General features: G+C 36.8%; 1 protein-coding gene across 7 annotated transcripts in view; it reads left to right on the plus strand.

Annotated features, from left to right (window-relative positions):
- The window catches only part of LOC307180253 (uncharacterized protein), a 1346125-nt gene that overhangs the window by 174139 nt on the left and 1151451 nt on the right, over nucleotides 1-20535 (plus strand). The gene's annotated exons all lie outside the window — the stretch shown is intronic.

Here is a 20535-nt window from a genome sequence, read left to right on the forward strand (position 1 = left end):
TAGTTTGGAAAAAGTAATAGAAAGCCACTGTTTGGTTTTTAGCAGTGGAGTGACATGATATGGTTGCTGAGTGGAAAATACAGTTGCCCCTTGAACAACATGGGGGTCAGGGGTGCTGATTCCTATGCAGTCAAATCTGCATATACTTTATAGTTGGCCCCCCATATCTATGGTTCCGCATCCATAGGTTCAACCAACCACAGATCTTGTAGTACTGTAGTATGTATGCATTGAAAAAATCCGTGAATAAGTGGACCCACGCAGTTTAAACCTCATGTTGTTCAAGGCTCAACTGTAGATTGTAGTGGGGAAAGAGTGGAGGCAGGGAGACCAATTAGGAGGATTTTGAAGTGAATTGTGTTTTATTTAGTCTAGGGTTGTTACAGAAGAAGAGATAGAAGTAGAAAAATTCAGCATATAATGTGTAGGTAGAATCTATGTCTTTTTGATTATTTGTGTGTGAAGAAGGAAAAAGATGATAACTTAAGGATGCCTAAGCTTTTTGCCTTGATCAGTCAGATGGAAGGTGATATCAATTATCGAGAAAGGGAAGATGAGAGAGGAGCATGTTTAGGGAGAATTCAAGTAGTCATGAAATAACTCACAACAGTATCTTTTACTTCTGTGATAAGGTTTCTAGACTCAGGTATTAGATAAGTGGAACTCTGTAAGCCAGCATTTCTATGTTCCATGAATTGGCATTCCACATAATAAAGGAGTTTTATGGTCCAATAAGTTATAAAATACTGTGCTAAACAAAGTTGTCTTTTTTTCTTTAACTGGAGTACTTTTCAGAGACTTTGATAGGCTACCATAGATTGTGAAACTCCCAAAGGGGAATATTACTTAGTCATGGAACTTTTTATTTTTAAATGACAATTTTGAGGGTTCTGGAAATGTTACTGTATATATGATTTATCTGTGATGTACCCAGATCTCAGTAGAGAATCTGACAGTCTTTCATGACCTTTCTTTCTGTGGAGAAGGTGGACAATTATAGATTAGATGATATACATTTGGACACTTGGTTAGTGATTAAAATACCAGGAATTATGAAAGTTTAATGCAATGGTTCTTCACATCAGCATTACTTGGGGAGCTTGTTCAAAGTACTGTCTCAGTCCAAACATACTGACTCAGTCTCTGGTGGTGAGCCCAGGAAAACATACTGTGAAAAAGTTTCCTCAGATAATTCCAGTGCAAGGCCTTGGTTAAGACTCAGTTTTGCAAAGAGCATGAGCCCAAAGCCAAAAATTCAGATGAGAATATTGACTTTATCATTTGTTGATTCTGTGATCTTAGACAAGTTTCTTAACTGATCTGAACCTAAGTTTCCTCAGCTGTAAAATAGGAAATAATAATGCCTACTTAGTAGGATTGCAGTAAATATTAAATGAGGTAAATTATAATTTAAAAAATACTATTTGTTGAGGGGATTACTATTGCCAGGCACTTTCATACATCATATCATTCTTTCCATGGGTGGCCCCCAGGATGAGACTTGGGGTCAAGGGACTGACCAGAGCAAGAGGAGTGGTAGAGACTGAAGTTGTAGGTTGAGGACTGAGTAGCTGGAGAGAGCTGTGACTTGAGAGGAAACATGGAAACGTAACAGTCAGCACTAGAGAACCTTGTGGTTCTAACAATAGAGATCATAGCTTTAGGATCTGGGTTTGAATCCCAGTTCTGCCACCAATTTTCTGAATGTCCTTGTGCAAGGAACTTGTTCTCCATGATTCTGTTTCCTCATCTGTAAAACAGGGATAAAAACAATACTTCACTCATAGAATATTGTGGTGAGAATTAAATGAGTTAATGTATATAAAGCATCTGGCAGGCAGTAGAATTTTAGGAGAGTATAGCTAGTAGTAGTATTAGCAATGGGGTAGAAAGATTCAAGACTTTGTAGAGTGAGTATTCTCAAGCCTCACTGGGATGAGTGGACAAGTGGAGAGAAGAGGAAAGGAATAGATGGACCAAGGTGTTTAATCCTGCTTGCTTCCAGTCCATATAAGTCTAAAGTAGGGCAAGACTGAGCCTAGAGATGGGGCAATCAATGAGGCTAATAATGTGGTGGTAGGGAAGAAATAAGTAAGAGGAGATGAAACAGAGGTTGACAATCCTAGTTCATGGTCAAGCCAGCTATGAAGTGGGACATTTTGACAAGGCAAATTTGATACAGGGAACTTTATTTTTTCTACGTTTTATTCAGAAATAAAGATTCACAGGAAGATTTAAAATTAGTACAGAAAGGTCTTGATTGTTTTCACCCAGTTTCCTCCAATGGTTACATCTTAAATGACTACAATAAAATATTAAAACCAGGAAATTGGTATTATGTGTGTGCATAGTTATTGCTATTTTTTCACATGTGTAGATTCTTGTGATCACAACACAATCAAGATAACAGAACTATTCTAGCAACACAAAAATCTCCATTGTGCTACCTCTTTATAGTCACATGCACTCCCATCTCCCATAATGTCTCTAACCTCTGGAAACCACTAATCTGTTCCCCATCTCTATAATTTTGTCATTTTGAAAATTTCTTATAAATGGAATTATATGTGACCTTTTGAGATTCACTTTTTTATATGCAGCATAATTTCCTTGTAGTCTATTAAGTTGCATGCATCTATTTCATTTCCTTTTATTGCTGACTAGTCTTCCATGGTATGAATTTACCATTGTTTGTCACTATTCACCTATTGAGGGAAATTCTCTGTTTTTCTGCTTTTTGACAATTACAAGTAAAGCTGCTATGAACAATCGTGTATAGGTTTTGATGTGGACCTAAGCTTTCACTTCTCTCAGATAAATGCTGAGGAGGAGTGTGATTGCTGGGTGTTATGGTAAACATATGCTTAGGTTTTTTTGTCTTTTCCTAAAGAAACTGCCAACTATTTTGGAAAGTAGCTGTATCATTTTTACATTCCCAACAGCAAAGGATGAGAGACCAGTTTCAACTTATCCTTACCAGCATTTGGAATTATCACAATTTTGAAGGGGATGTTGCTTGATTTTGTTTATTTTCAAGGCTTTGAGATAATTCACTTGCCATAAAATTCACTGATTAAAAGAGTACAGCTAAATGTTTTTAGTATACTCATAGGTGTGTAGTTATATCTCATTGTGGTCCTTATTTTCTTTTCACTAATTCCTAGTGATGTTGAATATCTTTTCATGTGTTTATTTATCCATATTATTCTCTTTGAAGTATCTTTTTTTTTCTTGTCAGTTTTGCTAGAGTTTAGTCAATTTTATTGATCTTAAATAACCAGATTTGGTTCATTTGTTTTCTGTATTGTTTTTGTTTTTTATTTCACTGACTTCACTCTTTGCTTCCTTCCTTCTGCTTTTTGGATTTGTTTCCAGTTTAAGTTAGAACTTTAGGGTATTGGTTTGAGGCTTTTTCTCTTTTCTAGTACAGTAGTTCCTCTTTATCCATAGTTTCACTTTCTGTGGTTTCAGTTACCTGTGCTCAACTGAGGTCCAAAAATATTAAATGGAAAATTCCAGAAATAATTCATAAGTTTTAAATTGGGAGCTGTTCTGAGTAGTGTGATTATTTCACACCTTCCCGCTTGGGACCTGAATCATCCTTTTGTCCAGCACATCACGCCTATTAGTCACTTAGTAGGTGCCTCAGTTATCAGACTGACTGTCATGGTATCCGAGTGCTTGTGTTCAAGTGACCCTTATTTTACTTAATAGTGGCCCCGAAGTGCAAGAGTAGGGATCCTGGCAATCTGGATATGCCAAAGAGAAGCTGTAAAGTGCTTTTTCTGAAAGCACTTCAAAAGAAAAGTGAAAAGGTAAGTTTTTGATTTGATAAGAAAAGGAAAAAGTCATGTGCTGAGGTTGCTAATAAGATCTACAGTAAGAATGAATCTTCTATCTGTGAAATTGTGAAGAAAGAAAAATTTGTGCTAGTTTTGCTGTTACAACTCAAACTGTAAAAGTTACGGCCACTGTGCATGATAAGTGCTTAGTTAAGATGGAAAAGGCATTAAATCTGTAAAATAAGATACTTTGAGAGAAAGACCACCTTCATACTTTTATTACAGTATATTATAATTGTTCTATTTTATTATTGTTCTTCTCTTGCTGTGCCTAGTTTATAAATTAAACTTTATCATAGGTATGTATGTATAGGAAAAACATATATAGAGTTTGGTACTATCCATGGTTTCAGGCATCCACTGAGGGTCTTGGAACACATCCACCACAGATAAGGGGGGACTACTGTATAAGCATCTAGTGCTATAAATTTCCCTCTCGGCACTTCTTTAGCTGTATCCCTCAAAGTTTGATATGTTTATTTTCATTCAACTCAATGTATTTTAATTCCTTTGAGACTTATTCTTTGACTTAAGGATTATTTAGCAGTATGTTGATGAGTTTCTAAGTGTTTGGAAATTTTCCTGTTAATCTTTCTGTTACTGATTTCTAGTTTGATTCTAGAGTGGTTGGGCAGCATACTCTGTATGGTTTCAATTTAAAAAATTTTGTTCACATTTGTTTTGGCACAGGATGTGGTCTATCTTGATATATGTTCTACGTGCATGTGATAAGAATGTATATTGTTGACTGGAGTGTTCTATAAATGTCAGTTAGGCACTGGTTGATAGTGTTGTTGTATTCTTCTATATTCTTGTTGACTTTCTGTCTAGTTTTGTCAGTTTTTCAGACAGGTGTGTTGAAATATTCCATTATAATTGTCTATTTCTTATTTCATTTCTGTCAGTATTTGCTTCAGGTATTTTGCAGCTCTGTTGTTTGGGGCATAAACATTGTCACTGTGTTATGTCACCTTGGTGGATTGACATTTTTTCATTTTATAATGTCCTCTCTATCTCTGATTAAGTAGGATACTAGCTGCGGGGTTTTTGTAGATGCCTTTTATCAGATTGAGGAAGTTCCCCTCTATTCCTATTTGAGTGTTTCTGAGATGAAAATGTGTTGAATTTTTTCAATTTTTTTCTGCATCTATTGAGATGATCCTTTTTTAAAAAAATTCTGTTCATATGGTATAGTCATTTTTTTTGAAGTTAATATATCCTTGTATTCCTGGGATAAATCCCAGCTAGTCATGGTGTATAATTCTTTCTATATGTTGATGGATTTGGTTTGCAAGTAGTTTTGTTGGGGACTTTTGAGTCTATATTCATGAGAGATATGGGTCTGTAGATTTTTTTTTCACATGATGTCATTATCTGATTTTTGGTATCAATGTAATAACAGTCTCATAGAATAAGTGGGAAATGTTCCCTCTTCTATTTTGGGAAAGTTTTTCAAGAATTGGTATGAATTCTTCTTTCAGTATGTGATAGAATTTACCTATAAAGTCACCTGGTTCTGGGCTTTTCTTTAGTGGGAGGGATTTGATTACAGATTCAATTTCTTGTTAAAAGTCTATTCATATTTTCTAGTTTTTTCTTGAGTCAGTTTTGGTCATTTGTGTTTCCTAGGAATTTATCCATTTCATCTGTTATTTAGTGGCATGCAGTGGTTCATACTATTCATAATCCTGTTTACTTCTGCAATATCACTGTCTTAGTTTGGGCTGCTATAACAAAGTACCTGGCTGGCTTTATAAACAGTGGACATTTATTTCTCACAGTTCTGGAGGCTGGAAGTCTGAGATCAGGGTACTAACACGGTCAAGTTCTGGCAAGGCCCTCTTCTGGATTGTAGACTGACATCTTCTTGCTGTGTCCTCACATGGCAGAAAGGGGCAAGGGAGCTCTCTGGGGTCACTTTTATTATAAGGGCACTAATCCCATTCATGAGGGCTCTGCTCTTATAACCTAATCACCTCCCAAAGGCCCCAGCACCAAATATCATCACACAGGGGATTAGGTTTCAACATAGGAATTTGGGGCGGGGGGACACAAACATGCAATCTATAGCAGCTACGTTTTTTATTTCTGATTCTAATACCTTGAGTCTTGTCTCTTTTTTCTTTCTTTCTTCCTTTTGATCAGCCTGGCTAAATGTTTTTCAATTTTGTTATCTTGTTAGAGAACCAAATCTTGGTTTCATTAATTTTTTTGCCATTTTCCTGTCTATTTTCTTTATTTTTGTTCTAATATTTATTTATTTATTTATACCTCTGTTTAGGTTTAGTTTGCTCTTCTTTTTCCAGTGACTTAAAGTGGAAGGTTAGCTTATTGATTTATGATCTTTCTTCTTTTTTAAAACTAGGCATTTACAGCTATAAAGTACTCTCTAAGCATTGCTTTCACTGGATCCCATAAGTTTTACATTCATCTCAGATTTCCCTTGTGATTTCTTATTTGACCCATTTGTTATTTAGGTGTGTTTTGTTTAATTTCACATATTTGTGAACATACCAAATTTCTTTCTGTTACTGATTTTATAATTTTGTTCTCTTGTGGTAGAAAAAATACTTTGCGTGATTTCCATCCTTTTAAAGGTATTCAGAGTTGTTTTATGGCCCAGCATATGGTCTATTGTAGAGAGTATTCCATGTGCACTTGAGAAGAATGTATACCCTGCTGTTGTTGGGAGACGTGTTCTATATATGTCCTTTAGGTTTAGCTGTTTTATAGCGTTGTTCAGTTCTGTTTCCTTGTTAATGTCTTTTTGTTCTATCCATTATCGGATGTGGATGATTGACGTCTCCAAGTATTATTGTAGAATTGTGTATTTCTCCCTTATTTTTCTGTCAGATTTTGTTTCATGTAATTTGGTGTTCTGTAATTAGGTGTATATGTTTATAATTGTCATATATTCCTCATGGACTGTCCCTTTTATCATTATAAAATTACCCTCTTTATCTCAAACACTTTTTATTTTAAAGTCTATTTTGTCCGATATTAGTATAGCCACTCCAGCTTTCTTACTGTTGCTTTTTGCATATCTTTTTCCATCCTTTTACTTTCAATCTATTTATACCTTTGAATTTTAAGTGTGTCTCCTGTAGACAGCATGTAGTTAGATCTTCTTGTTTTATCCATTCTGACAAACTGCCTTTTGATTATGTTGTTGATATAATTTGCTTCATGTAAATTATTTTTACTTTTTTATTTTCTATATGCCCCATGCTTTTTTTGTTACTCTAGTCCTCATTTTACTGCTTTCTTTTGCATTAAGTGGATATTTTCTAATGTAAAATTTTTACTTCTTTAATTTTTTATACTTTTGCATTATTTCCTTCATGGTTCCTTAGTGGTTTCTTAGGCTTATGTATAGATCTTAACTTAGAATCTGCTGGAGGTTTATACTAACTTAATTCTAATGAGATATAGAAATATTATTCCTGTGTAGCTCAGTTGTCTTTTTCCTCTTTTTGTAATTATTATTGCTATACCTATTACATGTTAAAAACACAACACAGTGCTATAATTATTACTTTATACAATTTTAAATCTTTTAAAGTAACTACAGTGAGGAGAACATGTATATATTTATAGCTTTTGTTATGTGAACCTTATTTCCCATTTCATTTATTCTTGTTGATCCATGTTGCCATCTAATTTCCTTAATCTAATACAGCTTTGCTCCCCACCACTTCCTTTATGTTGTTATTGGCAAATATATTACATTTCTATATGTTATAGGTCCAACAGTGCAATTATATATTTTAAAATTGCTTTTTAAACTGGTTAAGAGAAGAAAGGAAAGAAATATGCATTTATACAGCTTTTTATAATAACATAATTACCTTTACAAGTGGTTTTTGCTTTTTTGTGTGGATTGGAAATACTGTCTGGGGTCACTTGCTTTCAGCCTAGTATTTCTTGTATGGTAGGTCTACTAGCGACAGATTCTCTGTGTTGATCAAGGAATGTCTTTATTTCACATTTATTCAAAGATAGCTTTGAAAGATATAAGATTCTTGACTGACAGTTTTTTGTTGTTATCTTGAGCACTTTGAATATGTTTTCCCTTGACCTTCTGGCCTCCATTGTTTCTGATGACAAGTCAGCTATTAATCTTATTGGGGTTTCCTTATAAGTGACACGTTTTTCTCTTACTGCTTTCCTGATTTTCTCCATGTTTTTTGGCTTTCAGCATTTTTACTATGATGTGTCTTCCTGTGAATCTGGTTGCTTTAATCATACTTGAAATTCATTGAGCTTCTTGGATGTGTAGATTAGTTTTTCATCAAATTTGAAAATGTTCAGCCATTATTTCTTTGAATATTATTTTTCTGTTCCATTCTTTAAAATTTTTATTGGAGTATAGTTGCTTTACAATGTTGTGTTACTTCCTACTGTACAGCCAAATGAATCAGCTATACATATACATATATCCCCTCTTTTTTGGATTTCCTTCCCATTTAGGTCACCACAGTACATTAAGTAGAGTTCCCTGTGCTATACTGTTCCATTCTTTCTTGTCTCTTCTGGCATTTCTGTTGCATGCAGGTTTGTGTACTTTTATGGGGGCCCATATTTCTCTGAAGCTCTTCTCATTTTCTTCCTTTTTCCTCTCTGTTATTTGGATTGCAAATAACAATGATCTATATTCAAACTTGCTATTTCTTTTTTCTGTCAGTTCAAATCAACTGTTGAGCCCCTCTAGTAAAATTTTCCTTTTAATTATCGTACTTGCAGTTTCATAATTTCATTTGGTTCTTTCTTATAGTTTCTGTCTTATTGAGAGTCTCTATTTGATGAGACATTTTCATCATACCTTTGCTTATTAAAGCATGGTATCCTTTAGTACTTTGAGTATGTTTCTAATAGCTACTTTGAAACCTTTATCCATGAAATCTGACATTGGTTCACTCTCATAGACAATTTCTGTTGCCTGCTTGTTTCTCCATATATGGGTCAGACTTTACTGTTTCTTTGCATATCTTGTCTCATTCCCAAGGAAAAAAAATACATTTTAGGTAATATATTGTAGCAACTCTGATTACTGGGCCACATTCCTCCCCACCCTTGAGGGTGGCAGCTTGTTATACTTATTTGTTGTTTGTTTATGGCTAACAGGATCATTTGAATGAAATGTATTTCCTTCCCATAGTATGAAGCCTCTGATACTCCTTAAAGGACACAGCCTTGAGCACAGGCACAGGCACCCTGTAATAATAGTTGTTTTGGCAGGGCTCTCTTTTTTTTTGTTTTGTTTTGTTTTGTTTTGTTTTGTTTTTTGTGTGGTACGCTGGCCTCTCACTGTTGTGGCCTCTCCCGTTGCGGAGCACAGGCTCCGGACGCACAGGCTCAGCAGCCGTGGCTCACGGGCCCAGCCGCTCCGCGGCATGTGGGATCTTCCTGGACCGGGGCACGAACCCGTGTCCCCTGCATCGGCAGGCAGACTCTCAACCTCTGCGCCACCAGGGAAGCCCTGGCAGGGCTCTCTTTGTCTCTGAAGGATAAATTGCTTCACAGACTGACCCAATTAAAATCAGATCCTTTGTTAGGATTTTTTTTTAAACTGTTTCCTACAGATTCATCTCTTAAAATTTTTTCTCTTTTCTCCCTCCCTCCCTCCCTTCTTATACTTTTTCCCTCAGCTTTACTGAGATATAACTGACATACAACATTGTGTAAGTTTAAGTTGCATAACATGATTTGATACACATATATATTGTGAAATGATTACCACAGTAGGGCTACTTCACACTTCTGTCACCTCGCATAATTACCATTTTTTTTTGTGATGAGAACATTTACTGCCTTAGCAACTTTCAAGTATATAATACAGTATTGTTACCTATAGTTACCGTGCTTCACATTAGATCCCCAGAACTTATTGATCTTATAACTGCAAGTTTGTACCCTTTGACCAATATCTCCCCATTTCCCCCACTCCTCAGACTTGGCAGGAACTATTCTACTCTCTGTTCTATGGGGTTGGCCTTTTTAGATTTCACATATAAGTGAGATCATATGTTTGTCTTTCTTTGTCTGACTTAATTAGCATAATGCCCTCAAGGTCCATTCATGTTGTTGCAAATGGGAGGATTTCCTTCTTTCACATGGCCAAATAATATTTCTGTGTGTATATGTGTAAAATATCACACCTTCTTATTCTATTCACCTATAGACACTTAGGTTGTTTCCATATCTTGGTTATCGTGAATAATGCTGCAACGAACATGGGAGTCCAGATATCTCTTTGAGATCCTGATTTCATTTCCTTTGGATATATACCCAGAAGTGAAATTACTGGATCATATGATAGTTCTATTTTTAATTTTTTGAGGAACTTCCATACTGTTGTTTATAGTATACTGCTGTGGCTGTATCAACTTACATTCCCACCAACAGTGCACAAGGGTTCCCTTTTCTCCATATCCTTGCCAACACTTCTTAACTCTCGTGTTTTTGATGGTAGCCATTCTAACAGATGTGAGATAATATCTCATTGTGGTTTTCATTTGCATTTCCCTGATGATTAGTGATGTTGAGCATCTCTTCATGTACCTGTTGTCCATTTGTATGTCTTTTTTGGTCCAGCCTATTTTTAAATTGGATTGCTTTTTCTTTTTTGCTATGGAGTTGTGAGTTCCTTACATATTTTGGATATTAACCCATTATCAGATAGATGATTTGCAAATATTTCTCCCATTCTGTAGGTTGCCCTTTCATTTTGTTGATCGATTTTTTTGCAGTGCAGAAACTTTTTAGTTTGAAATCCCACTTGATGATTTTTTTGCTTTTGTTTCCTGTGTTTTTGGTACCATATCTAAAAAATTATTGTCAAGGCCCATGTCAAGGAGCCTTTTCTGTTTTCTTCTAGGAGTTTAATGGTTTCAGGTCTTACATTTAAGTACTTAAATGTATTTCAAGTTAATTTTTATGAGTGATATAAGACAGGGGTCTGGCTTCATTCTTTTGCATTTTGTTTCATTCTTTTGCATTTTGGTGTGTTTCAAGTACCATTCATTGAAGAGGCTGTCCTTCTCCCATTGTATATTCTTGGCTCTCTTGTCATGTATTAGTTAACCATGTATGTGTGGGTTTATTTCTCAGCTCTCAAGTCTGTTCCATTGGTCTGTGTCTATTTTTGTGCCAGTACTGAACTATTTTTGATTACTACAGCTTTGTAAAGTAGTTTTAAATCGGTAAGTGTGATGCCTCCAGCATCGTTCTTCTTTCTCAAGATTACTTTGGCTCTTTGGGTTTTTTGTGGTCCCATACAAATTTTAGGATTGCTTTTTCTATTTCTGTGAAAAACAGTATTGGAATTTTGAGAGATTGCATTGAATCTACAAATGGCTTTGGGTAGTATGTACATTTTAGCAATATTCTGATTTGTGAATGTGGGATACCTTTTCATTTATTTGCATTTTCTTCAGTTTCTTAAATCAGTGTTTTATAGATCTTTCCCTTTCTTGGTTTAAATTTATCCCTATGTACTTTATTGCTTTGATATTGTGAATAGGATTGTTTTCTTTCCTTTTCAGATAGTTCATTGTTAGTGTATAGAAACTCGAGAGGAAAAGGAGGGTCTGTTGTATTTACTGAACTTTTTGCTTTTCTAATTACACTTTCTTACTTCTTGATGTTCCAAGATTTATCATTTCCTTTCTGCTTCATGAATTTCCTTTAGCCATTCTTTTAGGGTAGGTCTGCTGATGGCAAATTCTCTTAATTTTCCTTAAAAATAGTTTTGATTTCTCCCTTTTTCATGAAGGATATTTTTACCAGATACAGAATTCTGCCGCATTACTGCCAGTTAGGGATGGAAGTCCATGTTTTCCACTTGGCCACCTTCAGCATTCCAAGCGGGGGAGCCTCTTGTTATTTCTGGGCAGGGATAGAATTTCAAGTCCCCACTAGGCTTCTGTTGACACCACCCTGGCTGGAAGGGGAAGGGGTGCCTCGTTACTGCACTTGACATGGCTTCCACTGTCATCATAGAAGGGGGCCTCCTTACCATTGGGCAAGAATGAAAGTCCTGGCTATCTACTCAGCCTTCTCTGTCACCACCCTGGCAGAGGGGAAGAGGTGCCTAGTTATAGCTTTGTAAAGCTAGAAGTCTAGGTCTCCTACTTAGCCTATGCTGTCATGGATTGGGGTGAGAGCACAGTTTTTGCCCCATGGTATTTGGCTGGAGTAGGGTGATTATTGTCTAAAAGTATTCTGTCTTACTAGGCTTCCTTTATCCTGGTCCTTTGGCTAGAGAGAGTAGGTTTTTCTTGGAGCATTTTTTGTCTGCACACATTGATGTGTCCTGGTTGCAGGCTTCTACTGCACTCAATCCAGGGTGTATTAGGCAAAAATAAAACTCAGGGAGGGAATTTAACACCATGCCATTCCTTGAGTCTCAGAGTCCCTACGGTCTTTCTCCTCTCCACCTTCCAGAGTCGTCCTGTGTGGGTTGTTTTTGTTTGTTTGTTTGTTTGTTTTTTGCTGCATTGGGTCTTTGCTGCATATGGGCTTTCTCTACTTGTGGCGAGCAGGGGTTACTCTTTGTTGCGGTGGCTTCTCTTGTTGTGGGGCACGGCCTCTAGGTGTGTGGGCGTCAGTAGTTGTGGCATGCAGCCTCACTAGTTGTGACCTGTGGGCTCTAGAGCACAGGCTCAGTGGTTGTGGTGCACGGGCTTAGTTGCTCTGCAGCATGTGGAATCTTCCCGGACCAGGGATCGAACCCGTGTTCCCTGCATTGGTAGGCAGATTCTTAACCACTGAAGTCCCTGTTTTTTATATATAATGTCCAGGGTTGCTAATTGTACTAAATGCATCTACTCCTCCATCTTATCACAGAACCAGAAGTTCAGGGAACAATTAGATATAGCTATTTTAGATACTGGATACATTTTTGATGCAGATGTAGCTTTAGAACAATTATGATAAACAAGAATATTTTTTTTACTAGGTAATAAATACTCTTGTTACTAGATAAGAATAATTCCTGCCTCTCACTTCATCCTATCCCTGACCTCCTTAGAAGTGGGAAGTCCTTTATCTTGCTGAAGGAAAAGCAGAACTGCTTAAGATTAATGGGTTCTCTAATGCTAGTGGGTGATTGCAGAAGAGGCCTTGTGTTGTATTTCAACCTTTGGTTCCTCCTGAGGTGGCACCCATTAATGGCTTATATGATTATCTCAGGAGAAAAGATACGGCATTTAACCAAGGTGGAAATAGAAACAGAAGTTGGAAGCCTGTAGCATCTGAGTTATCCTTACAGCAAATGAAGACGTAAGTCTTGTACTTATCCTGGAGTGGTTTCTATTAGAGTGGAGATACATACAGTGATTAGCTTAGAGATCAATAATAAACTGTATTCCAAGGCTACAAAAGTTACTGAAATAGTGTCTTAACTGGCAGACTTTATGACCACAACAAGGGTATGACCATAACCTAAGGGTAAATGATTTGCTACTTTCCTGGAAATGTGATCACTATTTTATTGTTCATAGAATTTTCTCCTCGTCTCTTTCAACATGAAATTATGGTTTTCTTCATCAGCATCTTAACGCCTGTTGCTTGGGACTTTCAGTTGGAAAAGGGACCGAAAAGTAGGGGTAGGACTCCCTAGTGTCTGTACATATTAAATAAACCAGCTGAGTGAACATTGACACATTAAGATACGTAATCCATATCCCCTCTATTTTTTAAAATTTAATTTTAATTTATTTATTATTTTTGACTGTGTTGGGTCTTAGTTGCGGCATGCGGGCTTCTCTCTAGTTGTGGCGCAGGCTCCAGAGTGCATGGGCTCTGTAGTTTGTGGCACACGGGCTCTCTAGTTGAGGTGCGCAGGCTCAGTAGTTGTGGGACGTGGGCTTAGTTGCCCTGTGGCATGTGGGATCTTAGTTCCCCAACCAGGGATTGAACCTGCATCCCCTGCATTGGAAGGCGGATTCTTTACACTGGACCACCAAGGAAGTCCCCATATCCCCTTTAAATAATACTATTAAGGACCATGAAGAGAACTTTCAGATTTAAATGGCATTGAATAAGGAGAGTCAGGATGTTGGTTCGATAAACTTATTCAGAAATTATGTGATTTTTGAGATTGCATTCTCAATAGAATTTCTTTTTCTCTAGATAATTTTTTCCTTTGAGCATTATGGCCTAACTGTTAATAGCTCTAAACCTTGGAGTCAGACTACATGGCTTCAACTTCTGGCTTTTCCATTAAGTACTTGTTAGCCTTTGGCAAGTTATCTAACCTTTCAGAGTCTTGATTTCTTTAGTGGTAAAGTGAGCATCATGGTAGCATCTACCTCTTAGACTTATTGTGAGATTTAGATGCAGTAAAATTTACAAATGCCTAAAAAACCCTGGCCCATTGTAAGCATTCAATACATGTTAGCTATGTGGATGGGTCCTAACTGCTGTTTAGCTTTTGGCAACTTCATAGTAGTACAAGTACCTCAACTCAATTTTGGGGTCATTTTTTTATGAGACGTGGGATTGTAAGACATTTGTCCCCAAATTCTGGCCATTAGATGATTGTGGGTAACAATTTTTAGAGATCTAAATTGGTGTTTAAAAAATCAGGCAAACCAACTTGATGAAGCTGTCACCCTTTTCTCATTTCAATGTGGTCTGGGTCTCCTGTGAGAATGTAGACTGAGAATCCACCTATATCTTGGACTGATATGCCTATATGTAACATTCAGGCAGTGCCTTACTATTAAGTATCTCCCTTCAGGGAATACTAATACATGTGTACTGTTACTTATTAATAGTATATAGAATGACTTATTTATCATCATAAGTTTATGTTCAAATAAAGCATTAGTAGTTTGGTCTTTTTTGACCTTCTTAAAGGGAATATGATATTTGGTTATCTAGAGTCATGCCAAAGGATACTATTTAGCTGCAGTTAGAAAAAGTCATTCTTCATCTTAAATTTTTAGGAGAATATTTAATCTATATGTTTAAAAGATTGGAGAAAGATGGAACACATGAGAGATGAATATATTTTAGTTTGCTGAAATATTAACTCAAAACGTAGTTATTTCTTGTGCCAAATTTTCAGTCACTGGTTATACAATCCTTAGATATTAAAGTATTTTCTTTATTAATTCACCAGAATTTGCTGATTGCCTGCTGTTTGTTAGGTACTTCATTAGGCTCTGGCTATACAACTGAAAATAAGACGAACAAGGCTTCTGCCCTCATGGCACTTCAATTTAGTGGGAAGAGAGACATAAGATCAAAAGGTAAACAGATAAGGAAGGTTAATTTCAGTATAAGTGCTGAAATAAACAGCATACTGTGACAAAGAATAAGTAGAGGGGATCTATTAGCATGATTTGGGAAGGCCTCTATGAAGGAGAAACATTAAGCTGGTTATTTAAAGATGTGGGAGAAGAGGATTCTAGGAATTGGAATGCATGACAGGAGGGAACTTTGTATGTTATTACAACTGAAAGATCAATAATTCTTGAGTGAAGAGGATACTGATACATGTTAATTCTTCTTTAAATGTTTGGTAAGTCATTTGGTCCTGGACTTTCTTTCTTTCTTTTTTTTTTTTTTTTTGCGGTACGCAGACCTCTCACTGTTGTGGCCTCTCCCATTGCGGAGAACAGGCTCAGAGGCCATGGCTCATGGGCCCAGCTGCTCCGTGGCATGTGGGATCTTCCCAGACCGGGGCACGAACCCGTGTCCCCTGCATCGGCAGGCGGACTGTCAACCACTGTGCCACCAGGGAAGCCCTCTGGACTTTCTTTGTTGAGAAGTTCTTGATTATTGGCTCATTCTCCTTACTTGTCATAGGTCTATTAATATTTTCTATTTCATTTAACTTTGTAGCCTGGTAATTTATTGGCATAAAATTGTTTATGGTATTCATTTATAATCCTTTTTATTTCTGTAAGTTTTGGAATAATGTCACCTCTTGTATTTCTGATTTTCATTATTTGGATTTTCTCTACTTTTTTCTTAGTCTAGGTAAAGGTTTGTCAATTTTGTTGATCTTTTCAATAAACTAACTTTTGGTTTAATTGATCCCCTCTTATTTTCTATTTTGTAGTTCATTGATCTGTGCTCTATTAATCCCTTTCTTTTGCTAGCCTTGGGTTTGGTTTTCTTTTTTTAACGTCTTAAGGCATAAAGTTAGGTTATTGGTTTGAGAGAGATCTCCTGTTTTAATGTATGCATTTAAAGCTATACATTTCCCTCTGAGCACTGCTTTCACTGCCTCCTATAAGTTGTGGTATGCTGTGATTTCATTTTATTTTGTATCAAGTATCTTATGATTTTCCTTGTGATTTTTTTTCTTTGACCCATTGGTTGTTTTAGAGTGTGTTGTTTTAATTTACCCATATTTGTGAATTTTCCAGTTTTCCTTCTGTTATTGATTTCTAGAATAATTCCATTGTGGTCAGAGAAAATATTTTGTATGACTTCTATCTTTTAAAATTTATTGAAACTTGTTTTGTAGCCTAACATATGGTCTGTCCTGAAGAATATTCCATGTGTACTTGAGAAGAATGTGTATTCTGTTGTTGTTGGAAGGAGTGTTCTGTATGTCTGTTAGGTGTATTTGGTTTATACTGTTGCTCAAGTCCTCTATTTCCTTATTGATCTTCTGTCTAGATGTTTTATCCATTATTGAAAGTAGAGTATTGAAGTCTCCAACTATTATTGTAGAAGTATTTCTCTCTTCAGTTCTGTCAGTGATTGTTTCGTATATTTGGGCGCTCTTTTGTTTGTGCACATATGTCTGTAACTGTTATATCTCCTTGATGAATTGACCCTTTTACCAATATATAATGTCTTTTTTTGTCTCATAGCAATTTTTGACATCATCTATTTTGTCTGCTATTGGTATAGTCAATCAAGTTCTTTTGTTTACTGTATGCATGGAATATATTTTTTCCATCCTTTTACTTCCAACCTATTTCTGTCTTGGATCTAAAGTGAGTCTGCATATAGGTGAATCATTTTTAAAATCCACACTGCCAATCTGTTTTTTAATAGGTGAGTTTAACATTTACATTTAAACTAATTATTGATAAGGAAAGATTATTAAGGAAAACTTCTGCCGTTTTGCTATTTGTTTTCTATATTGCTTCTATTATTTTTGTTCCTTAATTACTCCAATACTTCCTTCTTTTGTATTTCTTTCCTATTGTACCATTTTGATTCCCTCCTCATTTCCTTTTCTGTATGTATTTTGGTTATTTTATTAGTTACCCTGGGAATTGTGATTAAGTAGGCCGTTGAGCATACAGATCTGGAGGAAGTCAGGTCTGGAGAAATAAATTTGAGAATAATTGGTGTGTTGATGGTGTTTAAAGCTGTGGGACTAGGTGAGGTCTTTTAGGAAGAGAATATAGCCAGAGAAGAGCAGAAAAGGCAGGACCAACCCCTGAGAACTTGAAAGCCTAACTTACTTATTGGTGGAAAAGTTTATATTTATCCTTGAAGTCTTATGAACAGGTGACATAACTGTCATTTGGGTACCTTCATTAGATCTCATTGCTGAAGTTACTAAGCTGAGAGCTACTTTCCTGTGTTAGCTGAGTATTAGAACAGGATGAGTCCCATTTTTTCATTTCTGAGGTTCTCTTTCAACTTTTCCTTTTCTTGCCTATTTCAATTCATTATTTACCAATTAATTTAAAAGTCACCTTTTTTTTTTTCCCCCAGAGCTACCATTGACCTCTTTAAGTTTCTCCCTGGATATCATCCCTCTCTAGCGAAAGTAACAAATCTTATGTTTGCATTTGATTCCTCAGATGAGGCTGATGAGGACAGACTTGTGCTAATGAGGTCAAGGGCATGCATATAAACCACATACATAGCATACGTGAGCCACATATGTCTTGTTCTTTGGCCACAAATTGTACTCCTGACTTAACCATTGTTCTCTTAAAAGCATATCTTTAATCACAAGGGTTGAAGGAGTGGAGATGATTCTTATGGAGGAGCAACTCTTCATTCATGTTTCCTTGGGAGAAGGCCAAGATTGTTATCTTTATATCTGAATGATACAGCATTCAGACCCTTAAAACATACCTCTCTGTAGGAGGCAGGGTTATGAATAACCATGCCATGCCTACACTGAAAGTTTAAAAAATATGTAATAATAGAAGTTAATTGAACATAGTTTACATTTGCTTTTTGCCTGATGTCTAATTCCTGTTATTTACTGTATGCTGCCTGTTTCATCCTTGCCTCCCCCAGCTGCTTGTCACCCGAAAAATAGAACTCTTACTGTTTGACTCTTGATATCTGAGAATCGGAGCACTGGCAAGTTGATATTCTGAAATCCCCATTAGAAAAAGCAGAATCGGGAAGGTAGTGGGCAGTGCCTGATAGTGGAGCAGAAGCATTTTTCGAGCATAATTGCAATATGACTTAAGCACTGTGGATAACATGACCCTTAAATGTTGGATGAGGCCTTTCGAGAAAACTTTGTTTTCCTTGGACTATTCTCCCCACCCTGCCTTCCATCTTTGCCTGATTTACAGAAGCTGGAAGACATTTTTGCTAAACTATGAAACTGAATTCTTAATCACTTCACCATGGCAACCTCATCATTGCCTAGACATATGCCGTATGTAGTCCTTTTGAGAACCCAAGTGTCTGTTAAAGGAGCCCACACAAATCTTCTGTGGGGTTTTAACAGCCTTCATAGAGAAGTTCCCATGTTATTCTCAGGATTAGGGGGTCTTAGGCTCCTATTTTACTAGATAAAGAGTGGTGAGTGATGATATTTATATCAGGGCTTCTTAGCCTGGGTTTCATTGATGGTCTGTGGGGAGTCTGTGAACCTCCATAAACTATGAAATTTGATGTGTATGTATATTTTTTCCCAGAGGAAAGAGTGAGGATTCATAGCATTCATCAGGTTTTCAGAAAATTGCAAAGCCTCCCTTACACTGTTGAGAGCCCGTGCCTTAATTGATTGGTAAATACAGAATTTGCTATATATAATTTTTAAACTTCATTAATATACTGTGAAAATAAGTGAGTCAAAATGGAATTTTTAAGGAAAAGAGAAGAATTCTCAATTAGCATTAAAATCTATTACCTGCTTGCTACTCTGTCACACTGGTAACTGACAACCACACCCAACTGTCGTTCTTAACTGCTAGACCATAAAATCAACTACATTAAATGGCATATAGTGTCCATTGGAAAAGGGTGCTGCCCTGAGCTAAATGGTGGCTGGGAATACTCACTGCCATTGAGGGATTGGTGTGGCATTGACCCCAGGCCAAATTATGCGGTAGGAATGAAAAAATAAATGTTGCAGTGGTTTACTGTCAGGTACTATGCTACATATTTTCATAAACTAAACTTTTTGCCACCATCTTGTGAGGTAAACACTACCATCCTAATTCTATAAATTCAGAGCAGTGAAAGACTTGCTCAAGGCCGTAGAGTCAGCAAAGTGTCAGAGCTTCGATGAATTCTCATTTCTGTCATTGCCTGGGATCTTATGAGAGCCTAGAATTCGGAGTAGGAGAGCATCCCATGGAGTGTTTGAGCCAGATTCTGGTGTTTGAGCCTGAGAAGTAATTTACTTCCCACACCTTTAAGAGAGCTGGGCAGTCTGTGCTCCATGATGACTCAGTGGCTCCAGCAAGTGCAAGTCCCTATTGCTGGGGAGGCCACGGTTCTGTCCTCTTGAACAGCTCTGTCTTGACTCTGTTTGCATGTTCTCTAAATAACACTGGTATTAGCCCACACTGAAACCACCTCCTCAGGATTTTGAAGTGCTGTACAAACAGTTAAAAGAGAGCATTGTCTAAAGCCATATGAAAGGACTAGAATTTGTCTGGTGAACACACATTTTGCAATCATAACACCTTTTACTCCCACGGCAAGCAGAACTTTTTCTTCGTGAAGGAAGCAAGCAAACATTCCATTTTCAGAATAGCGATGCTTTTTAAAGGGACAGAGCCAGCAGTATAGCTCTTGATTTCCTTCTCTTTGCATTTAATGCCATCAGAGGGGAAAAGCAGTCTTCTATGTACAATTCTTCAAAGTACTTGAAAGGAGAATTTGTGTTCCTATTACTTGAGTGGATCCATGTGGGCTTTATTGACAAGCTAGTAAGCATGGTGTTTCAAATTGTGGTCCACAGCACCCCTGACATTAGAATCACCTGAGTGCTTAGATAAACTGCAGATTCCTGGACTTCACACTATACCTACTGACTTAATCTCTTGAGGGGGGATGCAGCTCAGGAATATGCATTTTAGCCACCCCTATGGAGATTCTTATGCACACTAAAGTCTGAAAATCACTGCAGTGGAAGTACAAACCCCATGATAATCCAAGTTAGAGTATTTTTGTTATAATGGTATTTGGTTAAAATGAATCCAGTAATTACATTCCTTGAAAGAAAGCCAAGTTAAATGCAGCTTTTCTGTAGCGAATTCACACATGAAAAAGAGTTGAAAAAAATCTGTGGACAGGAGTTGATTGTCTTTAAGAGCTTGAAGGGCTAGTAGATACATTCTGCAATACCACAGAGGTCAGAACTAGTGTTATATCTTTAAAACAGGAAGGGGAAGACTTGGAAAGACTGAGATCTGCAATTAGACTGGCATAAGGGGGTTGAGGCAGGCACAGACTCAGCTGCAGAGTGTAGGATGAAGTTCACAGTGCAACAGGCAGAACTGGTTACCTCAAA

Source organism: Stenella coeruleoalba, assembly GCF_951394435.1.
Source record: "Stenella coeruleoalba genome assembly, chromosome: X".
NCBI classification, from domain to species: domain Eukaryota; kingdom Metazoa; phylum Chordata; class Mammalia; order Artiodactyla; family Delphinidae; genus Stenella; species Stenella coeruleoalba.